The sequence below is a fragment of the Pantherophis guttatus genome, chromosome 6 (assembly GCF_059756535.1).
Source record: "Pantherophis guttatus breed Tessera chromosome 6, ASM5975653v1, whole genome shotgun sequence".
Lineage (NCBI taxonomy): Eukaryota > Metazoa > Chordata > Lepidosauria > Squamata > Colubridae > Pantherophis > Pantherophis guttatus.
In genome coordinates, this window is record NC_142068.1 from 10,090,001 (window position 1) to 10,102,792 (window position 12,792).

Below are 12,792 nucleotides of genomic sequence, written 5' to 3' on the forward strand. Positions count from 1 at the left end.
AAATGAACAACAGCTCCGTCTTCCTAAGGTCCAGACTTGTTGTTCTCCATGCAGACCCTGACAGCCTCCAGGCACCGGATTAAGCCATTTTCTGGTTTTCAACAATACACTGAACCATAAACCTACCAAACTGAATGCATTTTCATCACATGCTAAGTAACACACAAGCCAAGCATGTTGTCAGGGTTCCAAGTAACACCCCCAACAAAAGAAGACTCCGAGGAATTTGTCAAAGTTCCATTTAATGAGAGTTGTCATATTGGCACATCTGGGATAACCCGAATCGGAAAGCTTCCAGGTTTTCCCCACCCAAAAGAAAGTCCAAGTCCCTTCCCCTGCACCCACAAGTCCATCACATGGTCCAATCCAAGCACCATCCCAACTGGAGATGCCTCCCAGTTCCAGCCGTTTAGGTGCAGGGCAAGATGGCCTTGACTCTCTGAGAAAGGAATGTTATTATGACTACATATCACCTGTGATCCATACAATCCCCCCTCCCAGTTTCCCACAGTAGTAAATGTGGCAGGCCTGAAGATCCAGTGAAAAAGATGGCTTCCAGGGCTGACACAGGCTGCGCAAGTGGAGCCACTAAGCCTTTCATTGACCTGATTTTACCTTGCATGTAAATTTCACCTAGCAAGAGACCTACAGTTAAACAATAACATGCTAACTTCCTGCCTTGTCATGTTGAGTTCAGCCATTTTGTCCTGTTGGTTGAACAAATATGAGAGTTTTATTAGCATTCCTTGCTCTGGCTGGATTGGATTGGATTGGATTGGATTGAAGCTTCTGTGCATGTGCAGATCACCCATGATGATGTCATAGCAGGTGGGCGGAGCCTCCTGCTGGTTTTACTACCGGTTCTATAGAACCGGACCGAACCCGGGGCAACCCACCACAGGATTGGATTGGATTGGGTATCCCAGCTCTCTAGTTAACTGAATGCTAGACTTAAAACACAAAATTCAGGCAAACTAACCAGCAGAACAACTTGTCTCCAAAAGCTGTGGAATAAATTCAGGTTAAAATACAAAACTCAACTTTCAACACATTTGTCTAGTGACCATCAAGTGGATTAGGTTGGATTGGATCCCAGCTTTCTTTTCAAATACAGGCAGTCCTGCACTTACGACCACAATTGAGCCCAGAATTTGTGTGGCTAAGTGAGAATTTCGTTAAGTGAGTTTTGCCCCATTTTACGACCTTTCTTGCTACATTTGTTAAGTGAATCACTGCAGTTGTTAAATTAGTAACCTGGTTGTTAAGTGAATCTGGCTTCCCCGTTGACTTGGCTTGTCAGAAGGTCGCAAAAGAGAATCACGAAACCCTGGGACACTTCAACCGTCATAAATATGAACCAGGTGTCAAGCATCTGAATGTAAATCACTCGAATATGGGAATGCTGCAATAGTTGTAAGTGTGAAAAATAGCCATGAGTCACTTTTTTTCAGTGTCGTTGTAACTTTGAATGGTCACTAAATGAACTGTTGTAACTCGAGGGCTACCTGTACTGTGCTAAAGCACAAAATACAGGTAGTCCTCAGCTTAGAACCGTTTGTTTAGTGAGTATTTGAAGTAGCAAGGAAAGCAGTGGTGAGATTCAAATAATTTAGCAACCGGTTCTCTGTCCTAATGACCAGCTGGGTAGGTGTGGCTCAGTGGTCATGTGATCGTGTGGGCGTGGCCGACTCAACGTCACTCAGGTTGATGGGTGCTTCGCCTTAGCTGTTACAATGTAATAAGGGTTAACCAGAGAGGCAGTTTCTGTAAGCAAGGCAATAAAGATTAGGCTAGAAACAATATCAAAATGTTTCTTCCTGCCTTCCTTACAGGATTAGTCCTGTAAAGTGGAAAAAACCAAAATAATATTTCTTCGAACAACTGGTTCTCTGAACTGCTAAGAAAGTTACCAACCGGTTCGCCCAAATAGGTGCAAACTGGCTGAATCCCACCACTGAAGGAAAGTGACTTACAACTGAGTCTTGATTTACAACCATTGCAGGATGCAGACACTTGGCAACTGGCATGTACTTATGACGGTTGCAGCATTCCAGAGTCATATGATTTACCATTTGCACCCTTCCCACCTGACCTCCAGCAAGCAAAGTCAATAACAGGAAGCCAGATTCGCTTAACAACCATGTGATTCACTTAACAACTGCAGCGATCTGCTTAACAACCGTAAAAAAGTATCGTAAAATTGGGCATGTCTGACTTAACTGCCTGCCTTAGCAATGGAAATTCTGGTCTCAATTGGGATTAGAAGCCGAGGAGTATCTGTATATATACCACTCTATAATGCCTTGGTAAAGCCACGCTTGGAATACTGCATCCAGTTTTGATCGCCATGATGTAAAAAAGATGTGGAGACTCTAGAAAGAGTGCAGAGAAGAGCAACGAAGAGGATTAGTTAAATCCTCTTAGTTAGGATTAGATAAGAGCCTCGGTGGTGCAGCGGACTAAGTGCTGTTAAGTGCTAGCACTTAGCTGCCAGCTGCCTGCAATTAGTGCAAGTTCAAATCTCACCAGGCTCAAGGTTGACTCAGCCTTCCATCCTTTCGAGGTAGGTAAATTGAGGACCCGGATTGTGGGGGCAATAAGCCAGCTTTGTATAGAACAACACCGCTTAGGGGGGGCCGAAAGCCCTAATAAGCAGGTATATACATAAAAGTATGCAGGCTATTGCTATAATGCATTGTAAGCCGCCCTGAGTCTATGGAGAAGGGTGGCATATAAATTGGACTAATAAATAAATAAATTAGGGGACTGGAGGCTAAATGCACTACTATTAATCTTCTCATTGTTCCCACCACCCATCTCCTTCCACTTATGACTGTATGCTGTATACTGCAGTAAAAATACACTTGGAATAATACATCCAATTTGGTCATCACAATACAAAAAAGATACTGAGACTCCAGAAAGAGTGCAGAGAAGAGCAAAAAAGATAATTAGGGGACTGGAGGCTAAAACATATGAAGAACGGTTGCAGGAACTGGGTATTTCTAGTTTGATGAAGAGAAGGACCAGGGGAGACATGATAGGAGTGTTCCAAATATCTCAGGGCTGCCACAAAGAAGAGGGAGTCAAACTAATCTCCAAAGCACCTGAGGGCAGGACAAGAAGCAATGGGTGGAAACTAATCAAGGAGAGAAGGAACCAACAAGAAAATTCCAGACAGTTAGAACAATTAATCAGTGGAACAGCTTGCCTCCAGAAGTTGTGAATGCTCCAACACTGGACGAGACATTTGTTCAGTGAATTTTGCCCCATTTTTCAACATTTCTTCATGCATTTGTTAAGTGAATCACTGCACTTGTTAAGTAGCTGTTAAGTGAATCCAGCTTCCCCGTTGCTTGTCAGAAGGTCACAAAGGGGGAATCACATGACCTTGGGACACTGCAACCATCGTAACTATGAACCAGCGGTCAAGCATCTGAATTTTGATCATGTGACCCATGGGGATGCCGCAATGGTTGTGTGAAAAGTCATCAGTCCATTTTTTTCCAATGCCGTTTTATCTTCGAACGGTCACTAAATGAACTGCGGTAAATTGAGGATTATCTGCATACTCTGTTTCCCCCCAAAATAAGACATCTCCTGATAATAAGTCCAATCGGGCTTTTGAGCACATGGCAATAAGGCCAAGCGCTTATTTCAGGGTTAAATAAAAAATATAAGACAAGGTCTTATTTTCGGGGAAACACGGTAAGATAGAGGATAGAAGGTAGATAATAGACAAGAAAGGAAAAGTTATAGAAAGAAAGAAAGAAGGATAGATATAGATGATATAAGATAGATAGATAATAGACAAGAAAGAAAGAAAAGAAAGAAAGAAAAAGATATAGAAAGAAGGAAGGAAGGAAAGAAGGAAAGAAGGAAAGATAGAGATAGATACCGTTTCTCCCAAAATAAGACATCCCCTGATAATAAGCCCAATCGGGCTTTTGAGCATATGGCAATAAGGCCAAGCGCTTATTTCAGGGTTAAATAAAAAATATAAAACAAGGTCTTATTTTCGGGGAAACACGGTAAGATAGATGATAGAAGGTAGATAATAGACAAGAAAGGAAAAGTTATAGAAAGAAAGAAGGATAGATATAGATGATATAAGATAGATAGATAATAGACAAGACAGAAAGAAAAAAGAAAGAAAAAGATATAGAAAGAAGGAAGGAAGGAAAGAAAGAAGGAAAGAAGGAAAGATAGAGATAGATACCATTTCTCCCAAAATAAGACATCCCCTGATAATAATCCCAATCCGGCTTTTGAGCACATGGCAATAAGGCCAAGCGCTTATTTCAGAGTTCAAAAAAAATATAAGACAGGGTCTTATTTTTGGGGAAACATGGTAATATTTTGCAGGATTTTTCATTGGCGGTTCAAGCGACTTGAACAAGGCAAGGAACCAGCATAACGCTATCTTGAAAAGTTAGACAGGCAACTTTGTACGAATGAGTGGTCCTTGACATTTTGGGTGGGTGCCCATATTTTGGAGAGAGTGGCCTGGAGACTATCACAAAACATGATAAGGTGATGGGTGTAACCCAGTAGAAAATACCCACTTGCCAAAGAACAAACGAACAAACGAATCAGGTTGCTTTCGCTACTTTTGTCTACCTCAGATGCTCCTCAGATGCCGGTTAACCTTTGATGTTTGTTTTTGGGGTATTGTTTTTTTTACAGGCAAATAGATATGCTTCCAAACCAAAGCTGCCTATCATTTTTGTTTTGTAAAAACGTTCCTCAAGTTGATGAGATCTTGGAAATAAAACGGATGCTTTAGGCAGTTGTTTTGATTTATAGAAATGAGATTTCCCCTTTGTTAGTTTTTTTGGGGGTTTTTTTAGTTAAAAGAAGCTTCCCCCAAAAAATAAAATAAAACCTAAAGGGACATATCTAGGAATAAATAGCAACCAGTAGAAGTCACAGCAGGGATGTAAAGAACCGGATAAATTAGACAAGTTTGTGGAAGTAATTAGAAAAACGAAAGGGAGGGGGGGGATTGAAACTACATAGAAAAAAAAAAAGAACAGAAAGAAAACTGTCTGTTTTGTAGAACACACATTGTAAGAATGTTTATAAGTAAAGCTCTCTTTTGAAAAGGAGCTTTGGTAGTACAGTGGTCTAAGGCACCCTGTTATTAAGCTGGTTATTAAGACCAGCTGTCTGCAATTACTGCAGGTTCGAATCTCGCCAAGGCTCAAGGTTGACTCAGCCTTCCATCCTTTCTAAGGTAGGTAAATTGAGGAGCCAGTTTGTGGGGGGCAATAAGCTGACTTTGTATAAATATACAAAAAAAGGATGAAGGCTATTGCTGAGCACATTGTAAACCGCCCTGAGTCTCCGGAGAAGGGCGGCATATAAATCAAAATTAAAATAAATAAATAAATAAATAAATAAATAAATAAATAAAGTAAAATGCACGCATAAAATGAAATTTCTATAATAGTGCTGAGAAAGATATATTAGTAAATTATTAATAAAATATAGAGTAGAGTAGAGTAGAGTAGGGTAGGGTAGGGTAGGGTAGGGTAGGGTAGGGTAGGATAGGATAGGATAGGATAGGATAGGATAGGATAGGATAGGATAGGATAGAACGGAATGGAACAGAACAGAACAGAATAGAATAGAATTCTTTATTGACCAAGTGTGATTGGACACACAAGGAATTTATCTTTGGTGCAGATGCTCTCAGTGTACATAAAAAGAAAAGATACATCCTTCAAGAATCATAAGGTACAACACTTAATGATAGTCATAGGGTACAGATAAGCAATCAGATCATACTATAGAAACAATCAATATAAATCATAAGGATACCAGCATCAAGGTTACAGTCATACAGTCACCAATGGGAGGAGATGGGTGGTGGGAACGATGAGAAGATTAATAGTAATGCAGATTTATTAAATAGTTTGACAGTGTTGAGGGAATTATTTGTTTAGCAGAGTGATGGTGTTCGGGGAAAAACTGTCCTTGTGTCTAGTTGTTCTGGTGTGCAGTGCTCTATAGCGTCGTTTTGAGGGTAGGAGTTGAAACAGTTTATGTCCAGGATGCAAGAGGTCCATAAATATTTTCACAGCCCTCTTTTTGACTCGTACAGTATACTGGTCCTCAATGGAAGGCAGATTGGTAGTAATTGCTTTTTCTACAGTTCTAATTATCTGTGTCTGGCTTGTTGGGTTGCAGAACCAAACCAGACAGTTATATCAAGAGATAATTGTGATATTTTAAGGAAAACAGGAAGGGAGGGAGGGAGGGAGGGAGGGAGGGTGGAAAGAAGGAAGGAAGGAAGGAAGGAAGGAAGGAAGGAAGGAAGGAAGGAAGGAAGGAAGGAAGGAAGGATAGCTCTGTTATTTTTATTACAATTGTCAGGTGGCCACATTAAAATAGAATTTATCAGGCCTTGAAAGAAATTATCACTCAAAGATAAGTTTATTTACCATGGCAATAATAAAATCATACCCTACAGTTCCCTTTCCCCACCCCCTTTCTTTTCTTTTTTTTAACTGGATGAATTTGCTCAGTCCAGGTTTTGCTGACACAGTTTCGGGGTAGAGCAGCCGAGATCTGCCTTTGAGATCCGGTTGGCCAACTTAGCTTCATCACAAGGAAATATGCATGTTCAAAAATGTGTGTCTGAAAGCTGAGACACCCCCCTCCACTTCCCAATTGCTAGAAATCCATGCTGGAAAATGCAGAGGTTTTGATCATGAAATGCACACTGATGCCCAAACTCCAAAACTGTTTTAGAGGCAATAGGAAAATGTAGCAGCAATGACGGTTTGCTGCATCCTGCAGTCACAATTGACAATGTTTTTTGGGCAAAAACCCACGTTTACTTTTTGATTTCTGGCAAAAAAACAACAAACAAGAAATTGTGGATGCTCCAATGCTAGAGATTTTTTAAAGAAGAGATTGGATAACCACTTGATCTGAAATGATAAAGGCTTTCCTGATTAAGCAGGGGGTTGGACTAGAAGACCTCCAAGGGCCCTTCCAACTCAGTTATTCGGTTACAATGAGTTTGCTTAATGACTGCAGTGTTCATTTAACAACCACAATCACTGGGGGGGTGGGGAATTTAAATTGGGTCGGTCATGTCGGTGACCTGCTTTATGACCGTCATGATTTACCACCATGATTGACAGGCTCAAATACAGTCATAAATTGAGCACTATCTCTTTGTGAAGCAGAAAACATGGTCTTTGGTTTATACTAGGGACCATGGCAACTCTAGTAACTGTTCTGTTACCTTTGGTAGGCAAAGCATGTTTTCTCCCACTTAACTTTGCTCCCTTTCTTTATTTAAAACTCCTTTCCTTTTCCTGGAAGAAACTGAGCACTTATCAGATGTTGAAAACCTAATTTGTTATTTTTATTTGTTGCGACATGCATATATCTTTGTTTCAGGGGTGGGCTTCAAAAATTTTAGCAAGGCGTTCTCTGCCCGGTTGTGGGTGGGCGTGGCCATGGTAGGCGTGGCCTAGGCGGCCTCCTGCACCACTGTGTGTGGGGGTCGTTTTTGCCCTCCCTAGGCTCCGGAAGCTTTCCTCAAGCCTCCAGGAGGGTGAAAATGGCCTCCCCAGGCTCCGGAGGCCCTCTGGAGGCTGGAAACAGGCTTTTTCTGGCCTTCCCGAACTTCTAGTAGGCCCGTTTTTCATCCTCCCCGAGCCTCCGCACGCGCCCTGCACTTACCTGCATCCAAAACAGGCCACGTGGGGACTCCTGGGAGGGGCGGGGTGGGCGGGGCCAGCCAGGAGTGGGATTTGGGGATTATCCAAACTGCACTGAATCTTAGCTAGAGGTTCTCCCGAACCCCTGCGAATCCCCAGCAGCCCACCCCTGCTTTGTTTCCAATCCTTCCTCTGCTGAATGCAAGGCCTAGTATCTAAGACAAGAGAATGGGTCTCAGTCAAATAATTTGTTTAAACCAGTGTTTTTCATGCGTAGCCATTTTAAGATGGGTGGACTTTTCTTCCCAGAATTCCCCAGCCACCATTTCTGGCTGGAGAATTCTGGGAGTTGAAGTCCAACCCATCTTTAAAAAGGCTAAGCTTGAGAAACACTAGTTTAAAGTAACATCCAGAGAAACTGGGACGATTTGAAAAACACACGGCACACGCCTCTGTCTGTGGGCAGCCTTGACCTCTGTGCAGTTCAATTCCTGTCCATCCTGTGGCAATGATAGTACGTGCACCTCGGTGTATCCAGTGAGCAGAATTCAGGCTAGGCAAGAGCCCCACCATGTGTGCAGCTGGAGGGCTGCAGCCTCGTCTTGCAAGAAGAGCTCGCAAAGCCACAAAGGGAAAGGAGAAGCTCAGAATTGCACATATGAGCCCTGGATTTGGGGGAAGGGCCCTGCCTGGAGAAGAAGATGGGAAGGGGGGGGGGAGAGAAAAAAAACCTGAATAAAATTTGCATAAGTGTGAAGCTCAAAAGAATTTCTCTTAATCCTCTTCCCCTACCCTTGTCAGTTATACTCACGCTGGAGAGTTTGAAGATAGGTTGACGAATGAATAATTTACCGGGAAATATGTTTTGTGTAAGTCTTGGATTTCACATCACCTTCCGCAGAACATGTGGGCCGGTTTTACTAATTTAAGCCCTGACAGGTGGCCCATGGCCCCGGTGCTCGGTTTTCCCCCCTGTTCATTTGAGGGAGAGGGTGCTTGGTGGCAGGGCCATCTTAAACAGCATTATGGGCCCCGGGCAAAACCGTGTAGTGGAGCCCCTACGACAGTGATAACTAACCTTTTTGCCGTCGCATGCCAAAAGTGGGGGGAGTGGGAGGAGCCCACGTACGTGCCCACACCCATAATGCAATGTCCCCGCATGTCCCGCCCCCACTCATCCATTCGTGACCCCCCATGCTCCCCCCGCACATGAGCATTCAATCCTCCTTACGCAAGCGCGCGTGACCCCGCACACACACTCCCTGCACGCAAGCACGCATGACCCCACACACACACTCCCTGCACGCATGCGCGCGTGACCCTGTGTGGCCCATTTTGGACCTGGCAGGCCTCCCTGAGGCCTCCTGGGACTAAAAACGGGTCACAGTCCATGCCGCAATCTCTGTGGCCTGTTTTGGCATGGAGGCCGCACTGCTCCCCCCAATGCTTCCCCCACCCCCCGTGCATGCGCGCAAGACCCCCTCCCACGTGCCCCACCCCCACGCCAGAGACCCGAAAATCAGCTGGCTGGTGGGAGGCATGCATGCATGCGCGGTGGAGCTGAGCTGGGCGACGGCTCACGTGCCTGCAGAGAGGGCTCCGCGTGCCACCTGTGGCACACATGCCATAGGTTTGCTATCACGGCCCTACGACAACTACTCACGGGAATAAAAATGTAAATGGTCAGTAAAATTAAATATATATTTGCATGTTAGTATTAATTTTAAAAAAGCAGGAAAATGTAATAAATATGTTGTTGCATTTACTGTATATGATAAGTTGCATTGAAGGGTTAACATACACAGATTAGTATGGAGCTCCTATGCTCATGGGGCCCACACAGGGGTGGGCTTCAAAAATTTAAGCAAGGGGCTCTCTGCCCGGTTGCTGGGTGGGCGTGGCCATGGTGGCCATGGCCTAGTCAGCCTTCTGCACCACGGCGGGGAGTGTTTTTGCCCTCCCCGGGCTCCGGAGGCTTTCCTTGAGCCTCTGAGAGGGCGAAAACAGCCTCCCAAGGCTCCAGAGGGCTTCTGGCCTTCTTCCCAAACTTCCGGTAGGCCCGTTTTTTGGCCTTCCCAAGCCTCCGCATGCGCCCTGCACTTACCTGCATCCAAAACGGGCCACATGGGGATTCCTGGGAGGGGAGGGACAGGGTGGGCGGGGCCAGCCAGGAGTGGGATTTGAGGATTTATCGAACTGCACAGAATCTTAGCTAGAGGTTCTCCCGAACCCCTGCGAACCCCCAGCAGTCCACCCCGGCAAGTGCCCATCAGGCCCATGCGTTAAGACAGCCCTGTTTGGTGGTGCTGCAAAGCTCAGCCTGTGGGTTTCCTTGCTCCTTCAACCCTGATTCCCTCACCCCACAATCCTGTGGCTCCTGGCTAGTAACAGTCCTAGAGTTTCCTGAGGAGGGGGGGTGTCCATCTTGCTTTGATTCAGCCAAGATGGCCCTAAAGGGAAAATTAAACGGAGACAGCTGCGTTGCACTTTTTGCATGCTTATATTTTCCCTCCAGAGAGACACGGTGGCTCAGTGGCTAAGACACTGAGCTTGTTGATCGAAAGGTCGACAGTTCAGCAGTTCGAATCCCTAGTGCTGCGTAATGGGATGAGCTCCCGTTACTTGTCCCAGCTTCTGCCAACCTAGCAGTTCGAAAACACATAAAAAATGCAAGTAGAAAAATAGGGACCAGCTTTGGTGGGAAGGTAACAGCGTTCCGTGCACCTTTGGCGTTTAATCATGCTGGCCACATGACCACGGAGACATCTTCGGATAGCGCTGGCTCTTCGGCTTTGAAACGGAGATGAGCACCTCCCCCTAGAGGCGGGAACACATATATGCAAGGAGAACCTTTACCTTTACTTTTTATTCTCCCTCCACCTTGAAATCAGCAAAAAAAAGACTAGCTTGGAACCATATTAAATCTATTTCTGCGTTGCCTATCTTTCGCCGGTTCAATTGTCTCGGTCACTGCTGTCAGAGGAATGGGTGATAAAGCTGAACACGTTTCATATTGTGTGCAACTAACCTTGGACAAGGCCGGAATGAGAGGAGAAAAGGCTATTTGAACAAAGGTAGGTTGACGCTTGTCTCCCTTCTGTGATGGGAACAAGATGTGGCAACGTCCAGAGTCCGTTGCAGAAAGAAGCTGACGGGGCGTGTTGGTGCCACAGTTAAGGGCAAGGAAAGGCCTTCAACAGAGAGGTGAAATTTTGCAAATAATGACCAGAATTTAAATGGACCTACAGTTTGCTCTAACGCAGAATATGCTGACCTGTCTGTGCGCTCAGCTTTTCAAAGCTTCACTGCTTCGCTGCTCTCTTTTTGTATCTTTTTATACCCACCTTAGATGGTTTAGCTCAGGGTTTCCCAACCTTGGCAACTTTTAAGACGCATGGACTTCAGTTCCCAGAATTCCCCAGCTAGTATGGGTTGAAAGTCCTCCAATTCTGGGAGTTGAAGACTTCTGGGAGTTGAAGTTCCATGGCTGACTAGGGAATTCTGGGAGTTGAAGTCCACACATCTTAAACTTGTGAAGGTTGGAGAATCCTGTTTTAACCTCTCATACACAGGGCAGTTTCCCCAAAAAGGGAAGCTGCAGGATGTGGTCCAAAAAGTGAAGATGGCAGCCACAACAAGTCAAGGTGGCAGCCACAACTGAGCAAGCAAAGCACAGAAATGCATATAAAACCAGGCAGAGCTTCAACTGCACTATCGTGGCTGCCATCTTGACTTTTGAAAAATATTCCTCAATGAGATCTCACTGAGGTCTGCTATAAAATCCAATACTTGGCTGTTGTAACTTCACTTTTTTCCTAGCTTCTGGAACCATGAAAGGTGAAGGCATCTTTGTCCATCCCTCTTATCTTTGGTGAGATTCCTGCTGATAATATTATTATCATCATCACCGTTATACCCAGTGGTGGGTTGCCCCCGGTTTGGACCGGTTCGCAAGAACTGGTAGTAAAACCTGCGGGAGGCCCTGCCCACTGCCCCAGATGTCGTCATTGGTGATCTGCGCATTCACAGAAGCTTCTGCGCATGTGCGAGGGAAGCAAGTGCACAAGTGCACTCCCGTTGCGAACTGGTAGTAAAGGTAAGTAGAACCTACCCCTGGTTATACCATGTTTTGTTTGTTGTTGAGTGAACACAACTGTGTAATGTAAGGTGGCTTACTAAAATCAGCAATGAGTTCAACTCAATTCTTAGGGTGCAACCCCACAACTGAGACCCAACTCCAACTGAACGTGAGCACTTTAATATATTTATTATTCATATACCGTGTTTCCCTGAAAATAAGACCGGGTCTTATATTAATTTTTGCTCCAAAAGACGCATTGGGGCTTATTTTCTGGTTAGGTCTTATTTTGTGGGGGAAATACGGTACTAAATGCATCCATCTAGCTGACAACCTTAACTGGGTCTTATTTTGGGGGTAGGGCTTATACTATGAGCATCCTGAAAAATCATGTGAGGACTTATTTTCCGGTTGGGTCTTATTTTCGGGGAAACAGAATATCAAATTTAGAAACTGTACATCTTCATCACAAGGCATAATGAATTAGAAAAAACCAGTTGGGTGATTGTTTTTATACATGGTAACTGCAGAAAGATTATTATATGGAAAGATTGGATGCTACCCACAATGGAGGAATGGCTGATGAAGATGTCAGAATTTGCAGAGATGACAAAATTGACTTGTTTGAATAGAGAAAAAGACAATAACTCTATTTGTCAGTGACCGGAAACCCTTTATGGACTTTTTGCCAAAACTGGGGAAAAAATGAACTTGTGATTGATTCCTTTGATGACTAGAAATGGTGGAAAGAAGGGAGCTAGGACATAACATTAGAGCAGTGTTTCCCAAACTTTTTCCTCAAGCAAATTAGGGGTCCTTGGTACTCTCTGAGCTTGGCTGTTTCCTTGTAGACATTTCATTACCCCAAACTAGGTAACATCATCGGTGCTAGTTTAATGAACAATGAAACATCTGCAAGAAAACAAGCCGCCCTGAGTCTCCGGAAAAGAGCAGCATATAAATCGAACCAATAAATAAATAAATAAGCTCAGGGAGCACCAAGGACCCCTCATTTCAAGCCTTGAGCTACAAATA